A 23,791-nucleotide genomic window follows, 5' to 3' on the forward strand; every position below is an offset into this window, starting at 1 on the left:
TACACGACGAAAATCAATCGGAAACGATGCGACCACGTCATCGGCTTCCGAATCAATGAACATGCAAGCAAGTTCGGAAGAATCGAATGCTGTATCCTCAGCAACAGGCAAACGGGACAACGCATCAGCGTTTCCGTGCTTAGCAGTGGACCGATACAAGATATCGTAGCGGTACTGCGAGAGAAAAAGTGACCAGCGAATGAATTTCTGCGCTGTACGTGGAGGTACAGGCTTTGTCGGATGAAAAAGCGATGTCAAAGGTTTGTGGTCCGTGATGATGGTAAAGTGACGACCATACAAGAAGTCGTGAAACTTTGTTACACCAAACACAAGAGCCAAAGCTTCCTTCTCTATTTGTGAATAATTTCGTTGCGCAGATGAGAGCAATTTGGACGCAAAGGCAATAGGGCGATCATGCGAGCCATCCTTGTGCGCAAGCACAGCACCGATCCCGAAATCCGATGCATCTACCATCAACAAAAGCGGTTTTCGGGGATCGAATGGCGTAAGGCAAGTATTTGAAAGTAACGCCGATTTCAACTGGCGAAAGGCGCGTTCGCATTCCGTCGTCCAGACGAACGGAACACCTTTACGGCGTAAGCGATGAAGCGGAGCTGAAATGGAAGAAGCATTGCGCACAAATCGATGATAATAAGTGACCTTACCCAGCACACTCTGTAGCTGTTTTAAGTTCTGCGGTGACGGCAAGTCCTGAATGGCACGAAGGTGCTCTGGACTCGGATGTATTCCTTGGGCATTTATGACATGGCCCAGGTACGGTAAGTCACGAGCAAAAAACACACATTTGTCCTTCCTCAAGCGAAGACCATTCTGACGCAAGACCTGAAATAATGTTCGGAGATTCTGCAAATGTTCGGCTTCTGTCTTTCCTGAGATCACAATATCGTCCAGATAGTTCGCAGCAGTAGGGACCGACGCACAAATAGTTTGTAAATATTGCTGAAACAAAGCAGGGGCGGATGCACACCCGAATGGCAGTCTTTTGAAGCGATACAAGCCAAGATGCGTGTTTACCACTAAGACGCGCTGGGATTCTTCGTCCACAGGTATTTGCAAGTACGCATCTGCTAGGTCCAATTTTGAAAAATATTTTCCCGGGCACAGTTTGTCAAAAAGATCTTCCGGGCGGGGCAAAGGAAAAGTAGCAGTCACAAGTTGTGGATTCACAGTTGCCTTGAAGTCCACACAAAGTCTCAATTTTCCGGAAGGTTTTGGCAAAATTACTAAGGGTGAGGCCCAGAGAGAAGCCTGCACTCGTTCAATGACACCTTGAGATTCTAATTCGGCTAATGTTCTTGCGACCTCATCACGCAATGCGTGGGGAACATTGCGCGCTCTGAAAAATTTTGGTTGCGCGTTATCTTTCAGTTGCAAATGCGCTTCATAGTTCTTAGCGCAACCAAGGCCCGGTGCAAAAATGTCGGCAAATTCTTCACAAAGACTAGAAACACTGGCGGAAGGCACAGTCTGATTCACTGATAGGACCTGATTTACAATAGACATATTAAACAATTGAAACAAATCTAAACCAAACAAGTTCACTGCACTAGAGGAACGAAGAACATAAAATGACACAAGTTTTGTCTGTCCCTTGTATGTTGCAAGAAGGCTGCACTGTCCTAACACAGGTATATGCTGTCCTGAGTAACTAGTTAACGTAACATTTGCGGCACGCAATGGCGGGGCGCCCAGTTGTTTGTACGTGTCGTGATTGAGCAATGAAACTGCAGCTCCGGTATCGAGCTGGAATGGGATCACTTTGCCTTCAAAGTCTAAGTCCACAAAAAGTTTATTGTCTTGTTGACGACAAGAGCGACTGTCACGTGCAATTTGAACTGAAACAGGTCCAGAAGCACTTGCAACTTTACGGGATTTCCGGCGACGTCGACGCACACTTTGGGTGGGACGAACACAGTCACTGTTAGCTAAAGTGTCACTGGACGGGTGGGAATGAACGACATGAATGTCCATGGGCGAAGGTCCACGAGCCTGATTGTCCTGGGTGCGATTCCGGCGCGAAGCAAAGGGCCTGGAATTTGTGTGATTGTCTGATCTTAACTTTTTCTGGCAAACACTTTGTACATGTCCTTTCTTTTGACAGTAAAAGCAAATAGCTTGGCGTGACGGGCAATGTTCACGCGAATGTCTAGTGGCACACCGCGGGCAAGATTTCACTGCATTTGCTTGCTTACGCGGCGCACGTGGTTGCAAGCGAGGCGGCCGCAGCGAAGTCGGGCGCGAGGGCCGCTTAGCGTCCCGTGCAGCGGGCCCGGCGGGCCGATTAATGTGACACACTGCTGGCGAAGTTTCAAATGATGCCTGAGCAAAGTCAAGTGTGTCTTGCCTGTCCAATATGTCTATCACTTGTTGCAGGGAGGGATTAACTAGTTTCAAAATCTGTTCCCTTATGCGAACATCAGAAACGTTCTGTGCAATTGCATCACGCACCATAGTATCTGATTATGGGAGGCCACATTCACAGGCAAACGCGCAGTCTCTAGTAAGTCCTTGCAAAGTTGCTACCCACTCCCTATTAGTCTGACCGGCGGTACGTTTTGTACGAAAAAACGTATACCGTTTTGCAACAACATTAACTGTTTCTTTGAAATAGGCATCTAAAGCCGACAAAATTTCCTCGTAGGTCAGAGTTGCTACGTCGCGTCGGGGAAACAATTTCACTATCACCCGGTAGGTAGACACACCGACACAAGAAAGCAAAAACGGCTGCCGCTCTTTACCTTGAATTCCATAAGCAGTGAGGTGGAAGTTGAACTGATCGGCCCACTCCGTCCAGCTTTCGGTTGTGGCCTCGAAGGGCCTAAATGGCGGTGCGACAGCGTTGTGTGGCTGCGGTAGCGAAGAAGCGGCTGCCGCCGCATCGGTTTGCAGCGCACGTTGACCCTGGACGAGCTGTCCAAGGGCTTCCAATAACGCCTGCGTCTGCTGATTCTGCAAGCGAAAAAATTCGGACAGTACATCTGGAGAATGCGGCGAAGCCATGACACAAGCAAATTAGAGCAAGTATAACACAAAGACTGCAACGTGGGCGCGGCATCCCATCCTCGTCGCCAAAATATTGTTGTGTCGATTCCCTAAGGTCTCGACACAATGAGTGGCTAGGTGCACGCGAAACTAACGCAGACGGGCGTAAATTCTGAAACAGGAGACTGGATGAAAACTATAAAGAAAAGAAGAGAGATTTTAATATACTTAACTTTAATGTAGTCTTGTTCTTGTTGAAATACATCTCTTGCATAGAAGTAAGCAATTAGCAATGATACACATGGCGCCTTGCTAGGTAGTAGCGATGGACTAGCTGAAGGCTATTTAATCTGTCTCTCGGCAAATGAGAGGAAGACGTGATACGTGTGGTCGCAAGCTATGTCGTCCGTACAACTGGGCTGAGGTCAAGTCCGTGTCTTGTGACCTGCCCTGTGGTGGCGCTACGTTTGCGAATACACAGTGGCGACACGCGGGTCCGACATGTACTACAGGACCGCGGCCGATTTAAGTTACCACCTAGCAAGTGTGGTGTCTAGCGGTGACACCACAGGAAGGGTACCAAAATATGGAATGACAAGAACTGACGTTCATCAAACAATGCAAGGGCGTCATAAAATAACGAAGTAATCAGCTGGCCGACGGAGAAAAACACAGTCCTCCAACAAGATTTGTGCCCACTGAAAAACGGCAATTGAAACGCTGTAAGATATGTTATGCTCACTGCTTATGGTGAACTAATCAGTTAAAAAAAATTTCAGTCCGGATATACGCAGAAATAACCTTCATAGCTAATCAGCAAAAGAATGAAAACGGTGCCCTGCGACACCCAAGAGGTTCTTATGCAAAGCCTTGCAAAACACAGAAACTCAAGTAGATACATACCAACTCAAACCAGATTGTTATTAAGCCAGATGATGGGACCAACGCGGAGACCACTTGACACCCCTGCAATCATTGCAGGCTATGGATACAGTCACGTGGCTGCAGCGGCCCAAGTCTTAACAGTGTGGCAACAAATTTACTCGAGTGACCCCTGCAGTAAAACCCAAATCGGCAGCGGGAGTATTGAAGTAAGTGCTGGTCGCGAGTGACTCGATGGTACTGTTGGTACGCCCCACCTACATACCGCCCTTACGGCCAGGTGTGAGCGCAGCGCATCCCCACTCGAAGGGCTTGGGTCGAGACAAATGCATCCTAAATGAGCGCCTTGTCCGACTATCAATAATGACAAAGGTGACCAGCGACACGCATCTGTAATTCCTCTTTCTTCAAGATTTACTCAACTATCGATCATTCAGGATATGGAGTAACGCTACGTTGTAACCTTGGAAACAAACATCAATTTCCTTAGTGAAAGCTTTCGTATCCTTCAGTCTCTCTCTCTCTCTCTCTCTCTCTCTCTCTCTCTCTCTCTCTCTCTCTCTCTCTCTCTCTCCCCTCCCCCTCTCTCTCTCTCTCTCTCTCTCTCCCCTCCCCCTCTCTCTCTCTCTCTCTCTCTCTCTCTCTCTCTCTCTCTCTCTCTCTCTCTCTCTCTCTCTCTCCCCTCCCCCTCTCCCCCTCTCCACCTCACCATTGACACCTAACGTATCCCCCTGCGGGTTCGGGGGTTAGAATAGGCCCGCGGTATTCCTGCCTGTCGTAAGAGGCGACTAAAAGGAGTCTCAAATGTTTCGGCCTTATGTGCAGGTCCCCTCTCGGGTTTGACCTCCATCTTTCTAAATTATTCCGAAGAGCGAGCCAATTGGGGAAGGGCGCCTTACATGGTGCACTGTATCCGTCGTGCAATTAGACCTTTAGCCGGCTTTCTCGTCGTTGCAATGGTGTCCCGCTCGTTTTCGATCTCTTGGGCGATTACCACGCTGCACTCTGCAGTGTTTCTTTTATCTGCGACGACGACCTTGGTCAGTTTTGCACCTAAGATCCAGCACGGTAGCCAGTCCGTTGTGGTGGGGCCGCCATGTACCCTCTTGGTTGTAGCCCCCTGACAACACAGGGATCGCTCTACTGATGCCTGCGCCGTTAACTCCCCACGTATGCCAAGGAGTAGATGCCCATCTCCTTGGGGCATCAGGACTCCCGGCAATGGCCGTCCTGCCAGGTGGCTATTGCTGCGGCTGGGTGGCGCCCGTGGGGAGGGCCCTTGGTCGGAGTAGGTGGCATCAGGGCGGATGACCCGCAATGAAGCGTGGTACATCATCTCTCGCTGGCGGCCAGCCGTCAGCAGTCTCTAAGCGTTCGAGGGCTCATTTTAAGGGTAATGTTTATGACCCCAAATCGTTCCCATCCCTGGCCACACCATGGGAGGAACGAAAGGCGTTGAATGAAAGTGAAACGTATTCGCCCAGATATCTTGTCTGTACCAGAGCTGATGGGGAATCTTTTATATCCGTGAAGCCTCAGTTCTTTCTTGAGCATTTAGAGGACAAGTTTGGGGAGGTGGAGGGCTTGTCAAAGATGCGGTCCGGATCGGTGTTGATAAAAACGGCATCCTCCGCCCAGTCGCGGGCCTTGCTCGCTTGTACTAAGCTGGGGGATGTCTCCGTCACTATCACCCCCCATAAAAGCTTAAATATGGTTCAGGGAATTATTTTTCACCGCGATCTCCTTTTACAGTCCGATTACGAGCTGCGCGCCAACTTAGAGCGACGAGGTGTACATTTCGTCCGGCGCGTTCATCGGGTTCCGAGGGACAATCAGGTTGCTACCGGTGCCTTCATCTTGGCCTCCGAGGGTGATACGTTACCGGAAAAGGTCAAGGTGATGGTCTACCGATGTGACGTCAAGCCCTATATCCCTCCCCCGATGCGGTGCTTTAAGTGCTGGAAGTTCGGTCACATGTCCTCTCGCTGTACTTCTAGCCTCACATGTCGAGATTGTGGACGCCCATCTCATCCCGATACTCCATGTGCTCCGCCTCCCGTCTGTGTCAACTGTGGAGAGCCTCATTCCCCTTGCTCGCCGGACTGTAGTGTCCTACAGAAAGAACGCAAAATCATGGAATATAAGACCCTGGACCGACTGACTTACACTGAGGCCAAGCGGAAATTTGAACGGCTACATCCCGTGCGCATGATATCATCTTATGCCTCCACTGTCACTCCTGCTCCAGCTCCTTCAGCTGCAAGATATACAGTCAGCTCTCAGAGTCAGAGGACCTCACCTGCCCCCTTGACAATGGGGGCCCCTTCTCTTGCTGTTGTTCCCACACCATCTACCTCGGGAGCAGCACCCACTAAACCATCGGGGACGCCAGTCCACCCTTCTCAGCCGGAGAAGCGTAAGTCTTCTTCGGCTTCTCTCGCTCGGAAGGGATCCCTTGTGTCACTCCCTTCCCAGGTTCCTACCAGCGGCACAGCAGACACCAGTCAGTGGCTGAAGCAGCCACAGGTCGCTGGTCGACGGGCTTCGCGTTCCACTTCGGTCCCAGAGACTGACTCCAATAAGCCCTCTCACCAACGGCAACCAAAGGAACAGCGAGAGAAAACGACTCTGAAGACCCGTAAGTCCAAGACACCTGCGGTGGCACCTACTCCACCGCTACATAAAAGCTCTGTATCTGAGGATGAGGTGGAGATCCTTGCGTCCGCTGAGGACCTCGATCTCGCCGATCCCTCAGACGCAATGGGTAGCACTTGCACGGGTGCTCCATCGGATGTGGCAGGTGACCCAGCGGCGTAATCTGCCTTCCCAGCGACTTCAACGCCCATAACCCTCTGTGGGGTGGGTCAGTGGCAACAGGTCGAGGCGCCATCGTTGAGGGTTTCTTGTCGCAGCTCGATCTCTCGCTGTTAAATGATGGTGCCTTCACACACTTCAGTGTGGCGCATGGCACCTACTCCGCCATTGACCTTTCAATCTGTAGCCATAGCCTCTTACCGTCTGTCCAATGGAGTGTGCATGACGACCTGTGTGGTAGTGACCACTTTCCGATCTTTTTGTCACTACCACAGCGCCACTCTTCTGGGCGCCCTAGCAGATGGGCTATGAATAAGGCTGACTGGGACTTGTTCTCCTCCTCTGCCGCTTTAGAGCCTCTCTCTACTGATGACATTGATGCGGTGGTTCAATCGGTCACCACCGGCATCGTTACTGCCGCCGAATCAGCCATTCCCCGTTCCTGTGGGTCCCCTCGGCGGCGGACTGTGCCTTGGTGGTCGCCTGAGATCGCTGAAGCGATTAAAGATCGCCGGCGGGCGCTCCAGCGTCACAAGCGACATCCCTCCATCGACCACCTTATCGCCTTCAAACGGCTGCGTGCGCGGGCCCGCCTCCTTATCCGCCAAGGCAAGGAGGAGTGCTGGGAGCGGTATGTATCCACCATTGGCCTCCATGTCACTCCATCGCAGGTCTGGGCCAAGATTCGACGCGTCTACGGCCATCGGACCCCTGCCAACGTCCCTGCGCTCTCACTGAATGGAGCAGTTTGTACTGACTCCGACGTCATTGCAAATCGCTTAGCAGAGCATTTTGCTATGAGTTCCGCCTCTGCGAATTACCCCCAGGCCTTCCGCTCCATTAAAGAGCGGATGGAACGTCGGAGCTTTTCGTTTCGCACCAACCACCCAGAATCTTACAATGCTCCATTTAGTGAGTGAGAATTTCGCAGTGCCCTAGCTGCTTGCCCTGATACCGCTCCTGGGCCAGATGGCATCCACTGTCAGATGCTGAAACACCTTTCAGTGGACTGCCAGCGGCGCCTTCTCGATCTTTACAACCGTCTTTGGGTCGAGGGGGAGTTTCCGTCGCAATGGCGGGAAGGCGTTGTCATCCCCGTTTTGAAACCTGGAAAGAACCCTCTGGAGGTGGACAGCTACCGTCCCATTAGCCTCACCAACGTTCTTTGCAAGTTGCTTGAACGGATGGTGAGCCGGCGCTTGAATTGGGTACTGGAGTCTCGGGGCCTTCTTGCTCCGTCTCAGGGTGGGTTCCGTAAAGGCCGCTCCGCCACCGACAATCTGGTGAGCCTGGAGTCGGCCATCCGTACTGCCTTTGCCCGCCGTCAGCACCTGGTCGCTGTCTTTTTCGACATGCGGAAGGCGTACGATACGACATGGCGTCGTCACATCCTTTCTACGCTTCATGGATGGGGTCTTCTGGGTCCTCTGCCGATTTTTATCCGCAATTTTCTGTCGTGTCGTACCTTCCGCGTGCAAGTCGCGGCCTCGTATAGTTCCTCCCACGTCCAGGAGAACGGCGTGCCACAGGGTTCTGTTTTAAGTGTCTGTCTGTTTTTAATAGCCATTAACGGGCTTGCTGCGGCCGTGGGAAATTCTGTCTCCGCTTCCCTGTATGCTGACGACTTCTGCCTTTATTACAGCTCTACTGGCATTGCAGCGGTTGAACGTCAGCTACAGGGCGCTATCCGCAAGGCGCAGTCTTGGGCTGTAGCGCATGGGTTTCAGTTTTCGGCAGCCAAGACCCGCGTTATGCATTTCTGCCGGCGCCGAACAGTCCATCCTGAGCCGCAGCTTTATCTTGCCGACGAACTGCTTGCTGTGGTGGAGACCCACAGGTTTTTGGGGGTGGTTTTCGATGCCCGGTTGACTTGGCTGCCTCATATCCGGCAGCTCAAACAGGCATGTTGGCGGCATCTCAATGCTCTGCGCTGTTTGAGCCACACCCGCTGGGGCGCCGACCGCTCTACCCTGTTACGGCTCTACCAGGCGCTCATCCAGTCCCGCCTGGATTATGGGAGCCTGGCTTATGGCTCAGCATCCCCATCTGCGTTACGGGTGCTGGACCCAATTCTCCATAGCGGGATACGCCTTGCCACTGGTGCTTTCCGCACCAGCCCTGTGGACAGCGTACTAGTGGAGGCAGGTGAACCTCCACTGCGGTTCCGACGCCAATGTTTGCTGGCCGCTTATACTGCCCATGTTCTAAGCTCGCCCGGGCATCCTAACTATCGTCTCCTGTTCCCGCGATCGGTCGTCCGTCTGCCAGAACGTCGGCCCCGGTCTGGTTGTACATTAGCCCTAGACCATATCCGCTCCTGCTCAGGTGAGTCCTTCGTTATCTGTAGCGATTCCCTGAGCGGTTTACGAGCTCTCGACCAGTGTTTCCCTCGTACTCGTCTGGTGCTGGCTATCCATGAGTCTCTGCATACTCTTGCCCGTAGCGGCCGCTCTGTGGTCTTTGTGTGGACCCCCGGTCATGTCGGTATCCCGGGTAACGAACATGTTGACCGCCTGGCGAAAGAGGCCACCAGTAAGCCATCTCTGGACGTTGGCCTCCCAGAGACTGATTTGCGGGCAGTCTTCCGCCGCAACATCTTGGCGCTATGGGACGATGAATGGCGCGAACTGACAACGCGCAATAAACTCCGTGATGTCAAGGAGACGACGGCTGTGTGGCGGTCATCCCTGCGAGCCACTCGCAGGGACTCAGTAGTTCTTTGCCGGCTCCGCATTGGCCACTCCCGGCTGACACACAGTTATTTACTGCGCCGGGAGGACCCTCCTCTTTGTCGATGTGGGGCTGCTTTGACAGTGGCCCACATTTTGATGGCCTGCCCCCTTTTAGCTGTGGTCAGGCAGACATTTGCGCTGCCTGATACGCTCCCTGCCCTTTTAACAGACGACTCCACTATGGCTGACTTAGTTTTACGTTTTATTCGGGCAGGGGGATTTTATCATTTAATCTGAGTGTTTCTGTTTTATTTTGTTTTGTGTTGATTCTGGCCTTTGGCCTATGATTTTAAACTGATTTTTTTAATGTGTATCTCAGTGGTTGACTTTTCCTTTTTTATTTCTATGGTCGGCCAACCACCGTCACACTCTGTGTGGTTTTAGTTCGTTTTGTCTTGTCTTTGAGTTTCTCTTGTTCTGTTTCGTCTGTGTTCTATTCTGTTCCTCGTTTTTCTTCTCTGTGGCTGTTCTTTGTCTTTGGAAAAAGGGACCGATGACTGTAGCAGTCTGGTCCCTTTGATCCCCCAAACCAACCAACCAACCAACACCTAACGTAATGAGGAGCCCTGTTCCTTATTCTTGTATTTTTTATGACAATTTATACATTAAAATGGAACAATGTTTACTAACATTTTTAATTTCCTTTCCCTAAACCAGTTTTTGTTTTACAATTCGTAAGGCGAGTCGACATGGAAGTTTCGATACGCAGATCAGATTGAACGGCCATCATTATAGCTGCGTATGTCAGAATTTGTATGATCAGAAAACCGACCTTCGTTAGGTTTTCATGATTCACGAAGTCAGATGACGATTTATTGGAGGATTTTTATGCATACTAGCACTGGCGATTCATTACTACTAAAACGAGGTCACCCTGTTAATGAGTGACCACGGAAACCTGCGTCGATGATATTTAATTATCTCGACCTAACAAATTTTCCTCTCAAATAAAGAAATTGTGAACTCTTTATAAAACACTACACAACGGAGATTCTGCACCGGTCCCTTAGACGTAGGGAGGAAACTCACTGACCTTTTTACGACAATGACGTTCAGGAGCCACAGCATGTCCTGTGGCCTAAGTTCTGCTTCCCGCCTGCCAGCATTGTGTCTCCTCACCATCTTATAATGGGTGAGTTTCAAGTATTTTCTATTCTCGCTTCCAGTTGGTTCGCATTTGTGCAGCGCCTCCCTACTCCAGAAGGCAGATGTTCAGCGGGAGTGCACTATTTGGCTTAATGCAGTAGATCTGGCTAGATTAAAAAAAACTGTTACTACAAGTTTGTAATCAAATTTGTACCTGTAGGCCTCTCTTCATTAAAGGCTGTATTCTATACAGCTTAAAAAGCTTGAATATTGAACCTGTAACAATTACGTAATTAGTTTTACACCACCATGTTAGATATATGCATTTCTAAGAATAATTCTGCGATTCATGTCCCTCCGTTGTATGGAGAACACGATCTCTGGAGCTGAGGCACCTGACAGCTGACACAAATCAGCTGACTTCATTTACTCTTTCACTATCTAAAATTTCACTGCTGCAGCATAGGACAGAGAAGTTGTTCTTACTATGGTGCGTTAATTTCAGCAAGTAACCTCTTAATTTACAAATAATGGATCTGAGAATATATATAGTATAGCCCACTCTCTACTATCACAAACTCAGTTTTTGCTTGTTTCACCTGGAAGGCTGAAAAACAAAATCTTCCAGACAGAGCATCGTCAAGAAACCATGGAGCTACGAAACGACCTCTACCTCTGATGAAAGTTTCTGGTTGTTCAACACTGAAGCGAGCAACAGCAACATCTCTCTCCCATCTGAACGCTTATTCCTCCTCAGTGTAAGAGCTCCATACTGACTGCCGTCAGATGGCACTACAGCTTCTCGTTATGTACAGGAGTGACTCTTCAGAGAATGAGGATAGAGAAAATGTCTCCTTCGTAGCCAGGACACATTCTGCTGGCGGTTCTTTCAACTTACCTTGAGTCACTACTTTTTCATCCTTATTTGGAGGCTTTGGCTAGACTCTTCACTTCTAAAAGAATTAACATCGTTGTACAGACGACGAAACGTGTGTTGCGTACTGACAGGAAAAGTGTCGTTAAAACTATTTTGCTTAAAATTTTCATTTATGAAGTTGTTTGATCTGGCACTCGCTGTAATTAACTGTTTAATGAGTGGTCATAAGAATCCGTCTATAAGTTAGTAAACTTGCAGGATTACTGTTCTATGCTGCGAACGATTCGGCCTACATATGTTGGTCCCCTCTCGGGATTGACCTCCATATTTCCAAGATCCACTCCCCCCCCCCCCCCTCGCCTCCCACCCCCACATATTATAGCACTGTATGATTGGATGGCCATTGGTCTGGTGACTTCAGTCTGAGTGTTATCCTTTTTTCTGAACCGTAGGCACTTGTCTGATGGGTTGATACCATGGGCAGAAGATACAATCATTGCTCTTTCTATGCATGCATTTAATTATACACATTTCAGTCATAATGGACAGGCATAAGTGACGACCCTCAGCCTGCAATAGTAAGTTCCTTGTCGGTTTAGTCTTGCATCCTTGGGTATTCTGTTTTTCTGGATAGTACCTGATGAAGTGAAACCTCTATTCAGAAGCTCACATACCAGCTTCAGACTGCAGAAAATCTCACGAGAGATTGTATGTCCAGGGGTAACACTTTCGATCAGTTGGATTACAGCCGTTTCACCTAAGCCAAATCCTTGATTAGTCACGGTATGTGGTTTGCCTCTGATAAAACGTAACGTCTGTCACAAGTCCATTGTGATTTGCAAGAACACACCATCTCACTTGCTGACACATCTGCCTTTTTTCTTACTCCAAACTAACTTCTCTTATTTTTGTGATCACTTGGCGCAATTTCCATAGCCTGTCTATTTTTCCTTCGTTTTTAGACATCATCAAACACAGCTTTCAAAATGGTCATCATTACAAAGAATCTGTTCGTAGCCATGTTATCACTTACGACAGGTATTCTCCATCTGTTATCTCAATACATACAGATAACAGGATAGTGTAAGCAGCTCACGACGAGGCATGCGAAAATAAACATGAAATCTAAGCCCGAAGGTCTTCCATTCACTTTAGTGTACGTTAGACAGGTTTTCTCAGCAATTAGTTGGAATACGTCATAGTGCAGGTACTGTCTAAAATAATCAATGTATTTGTAGTTGCTCGTAGGTGTTGCAGGCAGTATTCATTGGGACATTTGTACTGAAGCTGGGTTGAAAGATGTTCGCCAGTAGCACCTTAGTGAAGTTGGAGGGGGAAAGGATAATTTAAAATTAGTTCAATTTATTTGAATTAAAGTTGGCTCCTAATTTGTTCACACATCAGCACTTACAACACTAAGGGGAAAAGCTTTGTGATCACCTTCGGGACAGTGGAAGTATTGTTTAATTCCTGTTCGACAGCTACGTTGCAACAGATTCCACCTCTGATTATTCACTGTCGGGGGAACAGACACTTCAATGATCGGAGGGACAGTTCACAATTTTGTCAACGCTGTAGCTCTTGAGATTCGCGCTGTTGCACATCCTGAGCTTGGACTATTCACTGTTTCTGTTCCGCCACTTTTTTTAGGTCAGAGCACCCTCTGGTTTTCATACTAGTTCTGTTCCGTTTTTGACGAGCTGTTCACTGGGCCACCTACCAACTAAATTGTGAGGGTTGCGAAAAGTAGTTTCCATTGTTAGCATTTACTTAAGGGTAAGGTCGTAGGGAATTCGTGCACATAGTGTTCACGTAGACGAACCTTACTAATTCCCCTACAGCTCTACTCGATTTTGTACCCCACTCCATTGTGCATCCATTACAGTAAACTTGGAAAATCAATACTAACCTATTTGAGCCTGAAGGCGTTGTTCACACTGAGGCAGTAAAACTGCGGTAGAGAATGCGTACACAACCCGCATCGGCGGAATACACAAAAACCTAATGGAACCGACATAATTGGTTGACAATAAAATGTCGCGATACAACACCGATCTGTATGTCTACTAAATCATTCGGCGCAACATAAGCATGCGGTTGCTTCATAAAACTTTAGTCATACCCCGGAGGGAAATTTAAAGTCATCAGATTCACCTGGAAAAACCTGTAACGTATAAGAAGCTAAGCTACATCCACCTGTGTAGTTAGTTTCGCAAAAGAGCTTTTAATTTTCGCATAAAAAAAACCACAATTTTCGGATTCACTCACATACTATGAAGTATGTCATTTGAGGGACCATCGGGCAAAAAAAAAGTCCACCTTTTACAGTTCACATTGCATGGTTTTCCGTTAGTTACTGCTCTTTCTACTGTGATTGTTCAAACTACAGAGCTGTACATACATTTCAAACTCTGCAATGGAAAACGTTGCTACCAGCCACTTCACTTGTGCTGCATTTTGCAGCGCTAATTGCTATTTAAAAATGTAGCTAGCATACCTAAATTGTTTTTAACGCTGGAAGGAAAACCTTGGCTCTTACCAGTCTCGAATAAATACGTGATACATTTTGGCATTAGGTCACGATTAGATACGGCACTCCACACCATGCGGGTTTTGTAACATGTTCAGCGTGTTTCGTAAAATTATTGGGAGACTTTCTTTGTATGTTAACAGGGTGACTGACTTACCTGTCTTTTGTAAATGGTCACCTAGTCACATATTCCTGTACCGTTATTCTAGGTAGTCTGTCGTTTTGCTTAATATTTTGTCCCAAGTATAGCTTCCTTTTTGGCGTGTGTGGATCAGCACGAGTGGAGACGGAGAGGGACGGACGGTTTACTCTTCACTGTGTGATAACATTTTAACCACATCTGGCTGCCTTACTACTTGTAAGGGTGTTCCCAACCTCGCCACTGAGAATCAGTAAGTACCCACATCGACACTCACATTCTCATCTTTCCGCTGACAACTCTTCCTTATTGATCTCTCATCACCGTAATTTGTTTTCAATTTTGAAGTGCCAACTCAGTTCTCCACCATGAAGAGCCCCCCCTGCGGGTTAGAATAGGCCCACGGTATTCCTGCCTGTCGTAAGAGGCGACTAAAAGGAGTCTCAAACTTTTACGCCTTACGTGATGGTCCTCTGTTGGGTTTGACCACAATCTCTGAAAATTTTCCGAAGAGCGAGCCGATTGGGGAAGGGCGCCTTACTTGGTGCATTGTGTCCATCTTGCGATCAGACCTTTCGCCAGCTTCTTCGTCGTTGAATTGCAGTCCTGCCCGCTCTCCATCTCTTGGGCATGACTACGTTCCTGCGTGCAGTTTACACTTTGCACTGTTCGGTGCCTCTTTCTGCACTGACGGTGACCATGGACCACATGTTACCTAACATCCAGCACGGTAGCCAGTCCGTGGTGGTGTGGCAGCCATGTACCCTGTTTGTAGCCCCCTGACAACACAGGGATCGCTCTACTGAGGCCTGCGCTATTAAATCCCCACGTATGCCAAGGAGTAGGTGCCTATCCTCCTGGGGTGTCGGGACTTTCGGCAACGGCCATCCTGCCAGGTGGCTCTTGCTGCGACTGGGTGGCGCCCGTGGGGAGGGCCCTTGGTCGGAGTAGGTGGCATCAGGGCGGATGACCCGCAATGAAGCGTGGTACATCGTCTCTCGCTGGTGGCCAGCCGCCAGCAGTCTCTAAGCGTTCTCGGGCTCAATTTAATGCTCAAAAGTACGATCCGAAAACGTTCCCCTCCCTGGCAACACCGTGGGAGAAATGTCTCAGGATGGCAGTAGTAGTTATTCGCCCCCAATTCTTAGTTTGTACGAGAGCTGATGGGGAGTCTTTTCTCTCCACAAAGCCTCAGTTCTTCGTCGAGCATTTAGAGGACAAGTTTGGGGTCGTGGAGGGCTAGTCCAAAATGCGCTCTGGGTCAGTGCTGATACGAACGGCATCCTCTGCCTATTCCCGACGGTTACTTGCTTGTGACAAGTTGGGGAATGTTGTCATTACGATCACACCCCATAAGAGTTTAAATATGATCCAGGGAGTTATTTACCATAGGGATCTTCTTTTGCAATCTGATGACGAGCTTCGCGCCAATTTAGAGCGCTTAGGTGTACATTTCGTCCGGCGCGTTCATCGCGGTCCGAAGGAAAATTAGATTACTACCAGTGCCTTCATCTTGGCCTTCGAGGGTGATAAATGACCGGAAAAGGCCAAGGTGATGGTCTACCGATGTGAAGTCAAGCCCTATATCCCTTCCCCGATGCGGTGCTTAAAATGGTGCACGTTCGGCCATATGTCTTCCCGCTACACTTCCAGCCTCACATGTCGAGATTGCGGACGCCCATCACATCCCAGTAGTCCATGTACCCCGCCTCCCATCTGTGTCAACTGCAGGGAGCACCATTCACCTTGCTCGCCAGACTGCAGAATCTTCCAGAAAGAGCGCAAAATCATGGAATGTAAGACCCTGGACCGACTGACCTGCACTGAGGCCAAAAGGAAATACGACAGATTACATCCTGTGAGAATGACATCTTCCTGCGCCGCTGCTGCAACACCTGTGCTAGCCCCATTAGTTTCGCGAATTCTCGCCGGATCGACGAGTGGTACAACTCCTCCTGCCCCCTTGCCAGTGGGGGGCTCTTCCCACTGGGTTGCTCCTGCGCCACCTACCTCAGGAGCAACACCATCCCACCCATCGTGGACGTCCGTCCCCGCTTCTACGCCAGACAAGTATCCAACTTCTTCGGCTTCTCACGCTCGCAAGGGGTCCCTTGGAACCCTCCCTTCCCAGGTTTCCACCAGCGGGAAGGCTGACGACCAACAGTGGCGTAAGTGCCCACAATCAGCTGTTCGTACAGCTTTGCGATCCTCCTCAGTCTCGGAGATGGAATCAGAGAAGGCCTCCCAGCCCATGAAACCCAACGAGCAGCGAGAGAAATCTAAGAGCAGCAGCTCTAAGCCCAAGGAACTAGCGGTGGCACCCACCCTATAGCAACCTTCCAGCGCTGCGTCTGAGGACGAGGTGGAGATTCTGACGTCTGCTGAGGACCTCGATCTCGCCAGTCCCTCAGACACCATGGATAGCACTAGCACGGGTGCTCCATCGGAGGCAGCAGGTGACCCAGTGGCGTAATCTGCCTTCCTAGTCCCGTCACGCCTTTCTCCGCCATGGACAATACCATCCTCCAATGGAACTGCAGCGGTTTCTTCCACCTTCTAGCTGAGCTCCGACAACTTATCAGCCTTCACCCTCTCTTCTGCATTGCTCTTCAGGAAACTTGGTTTCCAGCAATGCGAACCCCCGCCCTCCGTGGCTATCGGGGTTATTATAAGAACCAAGCAGCTTATGAAAGGGTGTCTGGTGGCGTCTGCCTCTGTCCTTCACACTCTGCACAGCGAGTCTGTCCCTCTCCAAACACCTTTAGAGGCTGTCGCTGTTCGCGTGTGGACGCCACAGGCTGTTACCGTCTGCAGTCTTTACCTTCCACCGGATGGTGATGTCTCGCAGCATGTCCTGGCTGCGCTGATAGCCCAATTGCCGCCACTTTTCATGCTACTGGGCGACTTCAACGCCCATAACCCTCTGTGGGGTGGGTCAGTGGCAACAGGTCGAGGCGCCACCGTTGAGCATTTACTGTCGCAACTCGATCTCTCGGTTTTAAATGATGGTGCCTTCACACACTTCAGTGTGGCGCATGGCACATGCTCCGCCATTGACCTTTCGATCTGTAGCCCTAGCCTCTTACCGTCTGTCCAATGGAGTGTGCATGACGACCTGTGTGGTAGTGGCCACTTTCTGATCTTTGTCACTACCACAGCGTCACTCTTCAGGGCGCCCTAGCAGATGACCTATGAATAAGGCTGACTGGGACTTGTTCTCCTTCACTGCCGCTATTGAGCCTCTCTCTACTGATGACATTGATGCGGTGGTTCAATCGGTCACCACCGGCATCGTTACTGCCGCCGAATTGCCATTCCCCGTTCCTCTGGGTCCGCTCGGCGGCGGACTGTGCCTTGGTGGTCGCCTGAGATAGCTGCAGCGATTAAAGATCGCCGGCGAGCGCTACAGCGTCACAAGCGACATCTCTGCATTGAACACCTCATCACCTTCAAACGGCTGCGTGCGCGGGTCCGCCGGCTTATCTGCCAAAGCAAGCAGGAGTGCTGGGAGCGGTATGTGTCCACCATTGGCCTCCATGTCTCTCCATCGCAGGTCTGGGCCAAAATAAGCCGCCTCTATGGCTATCGGATCCCTGTCAGCGTCCCTGCGCTGTCACTGAATGGAGCAGTTTGTACAGACTCCGACGAAATTGCCAACAGCTTGGCAGAGCATTTTGCTCAGAGTTCCGCTTCTTCCAATTACCCACTGGCATTGCGCTCTATTAAAGAGCGGATGGAACATCGGAGCCTTTCGTTTCGCACCCACCACCCAGAATCGTACAATGCTCCATTTAGTGAGTGGGAATTTCGCAGTGCCCTCACTGCTTGTCCTGATACCGCTCCTGGGCCAGATAGCATCCACTGTCAGATGCTGAAACACCTTTCAGTGGACTGCCACGGACGCCTCCACGACCTTTACAACCGTCTTTGGGTCGAGGGTGAGTTTCCGTCGCAATGGCGGGAATGTATTGTCATCCCCATTCTGAAACCGGACAAGAACCTTTTGGAGGTGGACAGCTACTGTCCCATTAGCCTCACCAACGTTCTTTGCAAGTTGCTTGAACGGATGGTGCGCCGGCGCTTGAATTGGGCACTGGAGTCTCGGGGCCTTCTGGTTCCATCTCAGGGTGGGTTCCGTAAAGGCCGCTCCGCTGCCGACAATCTGGTGAGCCTGGAGTCGGCCATCCGTACTGCCTTTGCGCGCCGTCAGCACCTGGTCGCTGTCTTTTTCGACATACGTAAGGTGTACGATACAACGTGGCGTCATCACATCCTTTCTACGCTTCATGGATGGGGTCTTCGGCGCTCTCTGCCGATCTTTATCCGCAATTTTCTGTCGGGTCGTACCTTCCGCGTGCTATTGGCGGCCTCCCATAGTTCCTCCAGAGTCCAGGAGAACGGGGTACCACAGGGCTCTGTCCTCAGTGTCAGCCTCTTTGTAATTGCCATAAACGGGCTCGCTGCAGTATTGGGAAATTCTGTCTCCGCTCCCGTGTATGCTGATGACTTCTGCCTTTACTACAGCTCTACTGGCATTGCAGATGTTGAACGTCAGCTACAGGGCGCTATCCGCAAGGCGCAGTCTTGGGCTGTAGCGCATGGGTTTCAGTTTTCGGCTGCCAAGACCCGCGTTATGCATTTCTGCCGGCGCCGATCAGTCCATCCTGAACCGCGGCTTTATCTTGACGACGAACTTCTTGCTGTGGTGCATACATACACCTTTTTGGGTGTAGTTTTTGACGCCCGGTTGACTTGGCTGCCTCATATTCGGCAGCTTAAACAGTCGTGTTGGCGTCATCTAAATCCTCTGAGATGCTTGAGCCACGCCCGCTGGGGTGCCGACCGATCTACCTTATTACGGCTCTACGAGGCGTTAATCCAATCCCGTCTGGATTATGGGAGCCTGGCTTATGGCTCAGCATCCCCATCTGCGTTGTGGGTGCTGGACCCAATCCCCCACAGCGGGATACGCCTTGCCACTGGTGCTTTCCGTACCAGCCCTGTGGACAGCTTACTAGTGCAGGCAGGTGTCCCTCCCCTGCGGTTACGGCGCCAACGTTTGCTGACCGCTTATGCTGCCCATGTTTTTAGCTTGCCCGTTCGTCCAAACTATCGTCTCCTGTTCCCGCAATCGGTCATCCAGCTGCAAGAACGTCGGCCCCGGTCCGGTTGTACGATCGCGGTCCGCGTCCAAGAGCTTCTCTCTGGGCTTCAGGTTTCCACTGTTCCACCTCCTTTCTGGGCCACTTTGTGTACACCCCCATGGTGTGTTCCTCGCCCTTGCCTTCGGCTCGACTTGGCACAGGGCCCAAAGGACTCAGTCCCTCAAGAGGCCTTCCGCTTCTGTTTTTATTCCGTCCTGGCCACGTATCAGGGCTCTGGCGTTGTATACACTGACGGTTCGATGGTTGCTGGTCGTGTCGGTTATGCGCTAACTCTAGGGAACCATCGAACAACGTTCCTTGCCGGCTGGCTGCAGCGTTTACACTGCTGAGCCCCCCCTGCGGGTCCGGGGATTAGAATAGGCCCGAGGTATTCCTGCCTGTCGTAAGAGGCGACTAAAAGGAGTCCATCCCCCTCACGGGGGTAGTTAGCGCCTGCGTCCGGAGACGGACGGTTTCACGACCTATAATCGTGGTCTTTTTGGTTTTTCACTTCTCGTTTCTTCCTTCCTTTTGTTGGTTCCTTTCTTTGCTCTTCTCCACTTCACTGTCTTCCTTACTCTTTCCCTTGACTCCTCCTTGCCTTCTCATTGCCTTTTTCTCCTTGCCTTCTCATTGCCTTCTTCTCCTTGCCTTCTCCTTGCCTCCTTCTCCTTGCTTTCTCATTGCCTTCTTCTCCTTGCCTTCTCTGGTCTCCGCCTCGGCGTTTGAGACAGTCTGTCCTCTTTCTCCCTCTCTCTTCTTTTTCCTCTTCTTCCTTCCTCCCTGTGCGTGTCTGAAGGCCGACCCACGCGTTCGCACGCGTAGCCGGTGACGGGGTAACGCGTAAGTCCCCGCCCTGGGTAGACATGTAAGGCACGCGCGTACCCCCTGGTAAAGGCCAGGCCCGGGGAGGGGTGATTGCCTGAGCTGATACCTTCTGACCATGCCGATTGGTCCCTCCGTCTGTTTCTCGGGAGGTGTGACCTGAGGTGTAAACATTCACCTAAGGCGGGAGTGCCCTCTGAGAGGGTCCCCACAAGGAAGGAGCGCGCCATCGGAGACGCTGGCAATCATGGGGGATTCCTCCGCAATGGATTCTACTCCATCGCTTTCGACTTCGACCCACAAACGGAAACGTGACCAGCCAACAGTGACAAAAATACTACCGATTGCCCCACAGTTCCTCGTAGTTTCTCGATCTGAGGACGGAAAGGATTTTTCCTCTGTCAACCCTTTCGTTATCCAGAAGGGCGTAGATGCCATAGCCGGATCTGTCAAATCTTGTACCAGGTTGCGTAACGGTACCTTATTACTAGAAACTGAGAGCGCCTTTCAGGCACAAAAACTGCTTCGGGCCACACTCCTGTACACATTCCCTGTCCGGGTGGAGGCTCACCGAACTTTGAATTCGTCTCGTGGTGTGGTCTACACTAGATCCCTCGACGGTTTGACTGACGAGGAGATTCAATCTTTCCTCGCTGAGCAGGGCGTGACGGCTGTCCATCGGGTCATGAAAAAGGTCAACAATGACCTTGTACCGACCCGGACACTTTTCTTAACCTTCGATAGTGTTAAGCTGCCATCGCGCATCAAGGCGGGCTACGAGGTTATTTCTGTTCGCCCCTATGTCCCGACACCTACGCGCTGCTACCAGTGTCAGCGTTTCAATCACACTCGACAGTCTTGTTCCAATGCGGCTAAATGTGTCACTTGTGGCAGGGATGCCCATGAGGGTGACTGTCCACCTCCGTCTCCTCGTTGTGTGAACTGTCAGGGTGACCATGCCGCATCCTCCCGCGACTGTCCTGTCTATAAGGAAGAACGCTGTATCCAGGAAATTCGAGTCAAAGAGAAAGTGTCCACCTCGGCTGCTCGCAAGCTATTGGCTAGTAGGAAGCCCACGCTGCTCCCAGCGGGGAAATACAGCACTGTCCTCGCCTCTCCTCGGACTACCCGGGAGGTAGCAACCCAGACATGCGATCTGACCTTCAGCACCACGGTCGTCCGTTCGGCCAGTGCTAAGATCGCGCGGTCGACGTCTCCTCTTCGTCCCATCACCCCACAGACACCAGCCCCTTCATCAGCTTCTGCTAAGACGAAGACCCAGAAGTCAGATGCACGGGCCTTCAAGAAGGAACCGTCCCGTGCAGACTTCATACGTACCTCGACCTCCCAGCCTTCGTCCGGTACTTCCACCAAACGACCATCCAAGAAGGCTAATAGGAAGCACAGTTCTCCTTCTCCGCCACGGCGCATTTCTTCTCCTGCGCCACCCAGCGGTTGCCGCCCCAGGCCGTCATCCCTTTCGCCTGGCCGCACCGCTGGTAGCCGAACATCTGGCCGTTCACCGGCGGAGGAAGCTCCCCCTCCCGGCCATCTTCCCAAGATGGCCGATGAACCTATAGAACCAATGGACGATGACTGTCCGCCTACTGATAGCGGCGGCAGTGCTCGCTCGAAGCCAGGCCCTCAGCGGCCTTCGAGGTGACCCCTTCTCTCATCTTCCTTTTCTTCCGATGGCACTTATTAACTGGAATATTCGCAGCGTTCGCTCCAACCGAGAGGACTTGAAGTTGCTGCTCCGCTCGCATCGTCCGCTCGTCGTAGCCCTCCAGGAAACGAAGCTACGCCCATGCGATCAAATTGCCTTGGCACACTACACCTCTGTGCGTTTTGACCTACCCCCTGTGGTAGGTATCCCAGCTCATGGAGGGGTTATGTTGCTGGTCCGGGATGATATTTACTACGATCCCATCACGTTGCACACCGGCCTGCAGGCAGTTGCCATCCGCATTACTCTCCCCACTTTTACGTTTTCCTTTTGTACCGTTTACGCTCCATCGTCATCTGCCGTTACCAGGGCAGACATGACGCAACTTGTTGCTCAGCTACCTGCACCATTTTTGTTAACTGGAGACTTCAATGCCCACCATCCTCTTTGGGGCTCTCCAGCATCCTGCCCGAGGGGCTCCTTGTTAGCAGACCTTTTCAACCAGCTCAATCTTGTCTGCCTCAATACTGGCGCCCCTACTTTTCTTTCGGACACATCTCATACCTATTCCCATTTAGACCTCTCTATATGTACTCCCCAACTTGCACGCCGGTTTGAGTGGTATGCCCTTGCTGATACATATTCGAGCGACCACTTCCCGTGTATTATCCATCTCCTGCAGCATACTCCCTCTCCGTGCTCCTCTCGTTGGACCATCTCCAAGGCAGACTGGGGGCTCTTCTCTTCCAGGGCGACCTTTCAGGATCAAACCTTCACAAGCTGCGATCGTCAGGTCGCACACCTCACGGAAGTCATTCTCGCTGCTGCTGAATATTCCATCCCTCACCCTACCTCTTCTCCACGTCGCGTACCGGTCCCCTGGTGGACCGCAGCATGTAGGGACGCTATACGTGCTCGTCGACGTGCTTTACGCACCTTTCAACGCCACCCTACAGTGGCGAATTGTATTAATTATAAACGATTACGTGCTCAGTGTCGTCGTATTATTAAAGAAAGCAAGAAAGCCAGCTGGGCTGCTTTCACCAGCACCTTCAACAGTTCTACTCCTTCTTCTGTTGTCTGGGGTAGCCTGCGCCGGCTATCTGGCACTAAGGTCCACTCCCAAATTTCTGGCTTGAAGGTCGCGAATGAAGTCCTTGTGGCCCCTGAGGCTGTCTCCAATGCCTTCGGCCGCTTTTTCGCCGAGGTTTCGAGCTCCGCTCATTACCACCCTGCCTTCCTCCCCCGCAAACAGGCCGAGGAGGCTAGGCCACGTGACTTCCGCTCCTCGAATTGTGAAAGTTATAATGCCCCATTCACCATGCGGGAACTCGAAACCGCACTTGGCCGATCACGGTCCTCCGCTCCAGGGCCTGATTCTATTCATATTCAGATGCTGAAGAACCTTTCTCCTGCGGGTAAAGGTTTTCTTCTTCGTACATACAATCGCATCTGGATTGAGGGACATGTTCCCGCATGCTGGCGCGAGTCTATTGTTGTCCCGATTCCTAAGCCGGGGAAGGACAAGCACTTGCCTTCCAGTTATCGACCTATCTCGCTTACCAGCTGTGTCTGTAAAGTGATGGAGCGAATGGTTAACTCTCGATTGGTTTGGCTGCTCGAGTCTCGACGCCTACTTACCAATGTACAATGTGGATTTCGAAGGCGCCGCTCTGCTGTCGACCATCTGGTTACCTTGTCGACCTTCATCATGAATAACTTCTTGCGGAAGCGCCCGACCGCGGCTGTGTTCTTTGATTTGGAGAAGGCTTACGACACCTGTTGGAGGGCGGGCATTCTCCGCACCATGCATACGTGGGGCTTTCGCGGTCGCCTCCCTCTTTTTATTCGTTCCTTTTTAATGGATCGCCAGTTTCGGGTACGTGTGGGTTCTGTCCTGTCAGACACCTTTCGCCAGGAGAATGGGGTGCCACAGGGCTCAGTTTTGAGCGTCGCTCTCTTCGCCATCGCGATCAATCCAATAATGGATTGCCTCCCAGCTGATGTATCAGGCTCCCTTTTCGTGGACGATTTTACCATCTATTGCAGCGCGCAGTGTCCACGTGTCTTGGAGCGCTGTCTTCAGCGTTCTC

Source organism: Schistocerca nitens, unplaced genomic scaffold (genome assembly GCF_023898315.1).
Source record: "Schistocerca nitens isolate TAMUIC-IGC-003100 unplaced genomic scaffold, iqSchNite1.1 HiC_scaffold_412, whole genome shotgun sequence".
In the NCBI taxonomy this organism is placed as follows: Eukaryota; Metazoa; Arthropoda; class Insecta; order Orthoptera; family Acrididae; genus Schistocerca; species Schistocerca nitens.